This window comes from Lathyrus oleraceus, chromosome 1 (assembly GCF_024323335.1).
Source record: "Lathyrus oleraceus cultivar Zhongwan6 chromosome 1, CAAS_Psat_ZW6_1.0, whole genome shotgun sequence".
Lineage (NCBI taxonomy): Eukaryota > Viridiplantae > Streptophyta > Magnoliopsida > Fabales > Fabaceae > Lathyrus > Lathyrus oleraceus.
In genome coordinates, this window is record NC_066579.1 from 115209082 (window position 1) to 115214349 (window position 5268).

Sequence of the window (5268 nt, forward strand, 5' to 3'; positions counted from 1 at the left end):
TAAATTGTCCCGCATCTTTGGTTTTAATAAGCCTTTGAGGGTAAGGGATAGGTGGTTTATAAGGTGGTGGAGGTACATAGGGTTCTTTCTTTTCTACGGTTTCCTTATTACTCTCTTCCTTTTCCTTAGGTGTACTTTCTTCCTTAGTTGACTTTTTAGAGTTTTGGTTTTCAGTTCTTGGATCTACTGGTCCTTCCACTTCCGTTCCACTTCTTAGTATGATTGCATGAGCGTGGCTTTTCGGGTTAGGTTGGGGCTGTCCAGGAAATGTACCAGCTGGGGCAGCAGTAGGCGCTTGTTGTTGAGCTACTTGTGATATTTGTGTTTCCAGCATTTTGTTATGGGTAGCCAGGGCATCTACTTTACTTGCTAGTTGTTTGATTTGTTCGCTAGTGTGTATATTCTGGTTTAAGAAATCTTTATTGGTTTGCTGTTGAGAAGCTATAAAGTTCTCCATCATGACCTCTAAGTTGGATTTCCTAGGAACATTATTGTTAGGTGTAGATGGGGTCGGCTTTTGATATCTAGGAGGTATAGCTGGGGCTTGATTTGGAGCTTGTCCTGGTGCGTATAAAGCATTATTACTCTTATATGAAAAATTAGGATGATTCTTCCAGTTTGAGTTATAGGTGTGCGAGTAGGGATTTCCTTGAGCATAATTCACTTGCTCTGCTTGGATTCCTGTTAGGAGTTGACAATCTGCAGGAGTGTGACCTTGGATTCCACAGACTTCGCAATTCTGAGTTGCGGCAACCACGGTGGTTGGAGGTGATACATTTAAACTTTCAATTTTCTGGGCCATAGCATCCACTTTTGCATTAACATGATCAAGGCTACTTATCTCGTACATGCCACTTTTCGTTTGAGGTTTCTCTACCATTGCTCGGTCGCTTCCCCACTGATAATGGTTTTGGGCCATGCTTTCGATAAGTTGATAAGCATCGGCATAAGGTTTATCCATAAGTGCACCACCTGCGACGGCGTCTATTGTTAACCTTGTGTTGTACAAGAGACCATTATAGAAGGTATGAATCACTAACCAGTCCTCTAAACCATGGTGTGGACAAAGTCTCATCATGTCTTTGTATCTTTCCCATGCTTCGAAAAGAGACTCGTTATCTTTCTGTTTAAATCCATTTATCTGGGCTCTCAACATAGCTGTTTTTCTCGGAGGAAAATATCGAGCAAGGAAGACTTTCTTCAACTCGTTCCATGTGGTAACTAAGTTGGAAGGAAGAGACTAAAGCCATCTTCTAGCTTTATCTCTTAACGAGAAAGGCAAGAGACGAAGTCGAATTGCCTCTGAAGTGACACCATTAGCTTTAACAGTATCAGCTTATTGGACAAATACGGATAAATGAAGGTTTGGATCCTCGGTGGGATTTCCAGAGAATTGATTCTGCTGCACTGCTTGCAACAGTGAAGGTTTAAGTTCGAAGTTGTTTGCTTCGATTGTTGTTGGAGCAATACTCGAATGCGGCTCATCTTGCGATGGAGCGGCGTAATCTCGAAGAGCACGAGCTGGTTCTGCCATCTCGGGTATCGGTGAAGGAAGAAGATTTTTGAGTTCGGGCACTTCGATAGGAGGGAGATTGTTTGCAGCACGATATTCCCGAATTCGTCGTAAGACTCAGAGATATAGTTCGATGTCGTTGATTCGTAAGTAAAACGGCTCGCCTTGTGAGCGAGTGTGTGGCATACAAATCAACGAAAGAAAAAATAAAAAAATGCCTTAGTCTCTACAGCATAACAGAAGAGTTACGATATCGACTAAATAAAAGTCCCCGGCAACGGCGCCAAAAACTTGATCGCGACTTTCTTCGTCGATTTGGGGTACTAACTGCAAGTGCACAGTTCTATCGCGTAGTTTTAAAAGATATCGATCCCACAGGGACTTATGAATCGATATACCGTTTTCTAAGGTTACTTCGTAAAGCTAAGGCGGATGATACTTTGATTGTTTGGGGGAAAAGTTAAAACTAAAATAAGATCTAGGTTAAATATCAATTAAGCGGATATCGGTATGTAGTTCGTCGTAATTAGGGAATCAAGTCTTCGTTGGTTTCTTGGTTTTAAAATAAATCTTTTCAGTGGACACTATTGGTTAAAAGTCTTTTCTCAAACTCTCGCTCTGTTGAATAGACTATGACTTTATATTAACGTAGCTGTCACTTATTAGTTAAGTCCAAAATCACTTTTTGAAAACAATAGAATCTATAGAAACTCTTTTTAAGAAAATACTAATCGTTTAAACACCCTCGTCTCAAACTCTCGCTCTGTTGACTTAGATTATATAATTAAATTCAAATGCTTAACTCTCGTCCTCACATTTAACTTTTAAAAATACTTTTTGAAAAAGAATAGAATTTAATTAACTCTAAAAATTGCTTTCGCCCTGATATAGAATTAATGTCCAATTTACACTGTCCAGTCAAAAACTCAAACTTTCGTTCTATTGATTTTAACTTCTTTAGTCTTTTACTCTCGTACAAAAACCTTGGTATTAAACCTGTAAATTGAGACCATAAAAAGAGTGATTTTATTTTTAAACGTAATTAAACCAAGTTAGTTTTGATTCCTTCATTCCGCTTACTTTACATACCGATACCTAAATAAATTAGCCGGACATGCTAAACAGATCTAAACAATCATCATGCTTAAATAAATCCATCTCAGGCAAACAATATAAATAAACAATAATGCAGGGCATATATAAATTCAAACAATAATTAAAGAACCTGAATAATTAATAGCAATCTTGAACACTCCACCACAAACCGGTTGGATTTTTCTTGAATTCTTCAATCGGACAGGAAAATAAAAGTGAAGGAATAAAAATCTAGGGTCTAACGTAAGGTTAGATCCAGTAAAAGATACACAATAGTTTCCGGTGTAGAAACTATTGTGTGAAAAATTAATTAAGTGTTGAAAGATTGACTGGAAAAGAAAATAAAAATTGCAAATAAAGTCAAAACTGTAAAAAGGTAATGCTGTAAAGTATGCTTGCACGGCCGGAAGAGAAAAAAAAAAGAGAACGAAGAAGACCTTAGGGTTGGAAGGAAGTGACTATTTATACTAGTCTACTTTGTAACGGTTTCCAAAGCTTTCCGTGTAAAATCCTCACGTTCCAAGAGTCAAGCGAAATAATAGGCTTCAACGTGCCTCTGTTGCGTTTCTGAAGCCAAAAATATAGGAGAATGGTGTGACGTCCGTCACACCATGTGTTACGCTCCTAACACAAGGCAGCAGGGCGTGACGCTCGTCACACCTTGTGTGGCGCTCGTCACAGGCTCAACGCTCATGGCTTGTATTTTTGGGCTGGGCTTTGGTGAAATTGCTTCTCTTCATTTCTTTTTGCACCTCCTTTTCTTCCTTTTTCACTTATGCTTCAAATAAGCTACCTGAGATAAATAGAAGGAAAAGTACCCAGTAATATCGAATAAAATGAAATAAATTGAAGCGAATAATAATATAATTTAATTAAATCGAGTCCAAGAATGTGATATTATTTCATGTTATCGAAGGTGAAAACCATAATCCACAAAAATGGATGATTGATCTTGACAGTGACTCGATTCATCCTTTGACCTTTGTTTGTTTGCCTTGTGTGTGATTCCTTATTTATGATTGTTGCATTCATGCATTCATGCACATCATGACATTCATCACACGAAAATAACTTCAAGGAACTGAGGATTTATTTACAAATATTTTAAGACCATGCATTGTGGGTGAAGGAACACTAAGAAGTATAGTTTCAGATGTCCCGACTTGAAAGAACTAAGGAAGCTATCATCTTTTCTATTAGATCCCTTGGACTTCAAGCAACGTCATGGGAAGCTTTTATCTGTGTTATCTGTTGATGTCGTTGAAGGACTCTTGAGTGTTTTGGTTCAGTTTTATGATCCTCTCTATCGTTGCTTCACTTTTCCCGATTATCAACTTATGCCTACGTTAGAGGAGTATGCGCATATCTTGGGAATACCTATTTCTGTCAAGTTTCCCTTTAGTGGATTAGAGGAGATCCCCAGATCTCATATTATGGACGAAGCCCTTCATCTGAATAAGTCTGAGATTGAGGCTCATTGGGTGAAGAAAGGAGGAATGTTTGCGTTCACTTCTGAGTTTCTCATAGGGAAAGCTACTGCTTTTTCTCAAGCCGGTAGTGTGGATGCTTTTGAAGCCATCTTTGTGTTGCTCATCTATGGTTTAGCTTTGTTCCCTAACATTGACGGTTTTGTTAATGTTAACGCCATTAGAATCTTCTTGATTGGGAATCCTCTACCTACTCTATTGGGTGACATGTAGTTTTCTTTGCATTTGATAAATTCTAAATGTTGTGGAACTATTGTGTGATGTGTTCCTCTTTTGTACAAGTGTTTTATTTCTCACTTTCCTCAGATGCCTGCTTTCATGGAGAACAAGTAATGTCTACGGTGGTCTCAGAGACTTATGTCCCTCGCTAATGATGATATTGTTTGGTATGATTCTACCTTGAGTAGTGTGTATATTATTGATAGTTGTCGTGAATTCTCTAATGTGCCTCTCATTGGTACACAAGGAGGAATTAACTACAACCCTGTTTTGGCTCGTCGTCAACTTGGATTCCCCTTGAGAGAGAAACCTAATAACACTCAGTTACAAGGTCTTCTCTATCAAGAGAGTAAAGATCCTCAACATTTTAAGCAGAAGATGATACATGCTTGGCATAATGTGCATAAGAAAGGAAGATTCGAGCTTTGGCAGCCTACACTACTTAGGTGAAGAAGAGAGCTTTGGAATTGAAGATGTCATATGCTTGTGAGATACCTATGTCTATGGTCGTGGTTGAGCCATTAGCTCTCCCTAACCAAGATGTAGAGGAGTTGGAAGATGCACTCACCAAGATGAAGCAAAAGAAGGATACGTGGGAAGAGCGGTTCCATGCTTTGAACCAAAAACATGAGGAGTTACAGCTTGAGTCAAAAGACAAGGATGCACTTATTGAACTTCTTGAAGATCGAGTGGTGAAGAGATAGAGAGATCCAGAGGGTCTACCTTCCTCTAGTATGTCTCAACCTTTCAGTGCTTGGAAGAAGATCGTTCATCAGCTTGTCCTCGAGGAGGCTTGTTTACCTTGAAAAATGGTAAACGACCGCTGATCTTCCTAATTTCTAAATTTGGTCACTCATAGGATCGATCAAATTGATCCTAGGACATGTGCTAAATGTCTCATAAACGTAATAGTAATAACGTAATAGTAATAACGTAATAGTAATAAATGATCAA

General features: G+C 38.6%; 1 non-coding gene across 1 annotated transcript; it reads left to right on the top strand.

Annotated features, from left to right (window-relative positions):
* Positions 1-1049: 1049 nt before the first annotated feature.
* On the top strand, positions 1050-1156 carry LOC127117165 (small nucleolar RNA R71). Its single transcript, XR_007801921.1, has one exon. It is a non-coding gene; the product is annotated as a small nucleolar RNA R71 (small nucleolar RNA).
* Positions 1157-5268: the final 4112 nt, after the last annotated feature.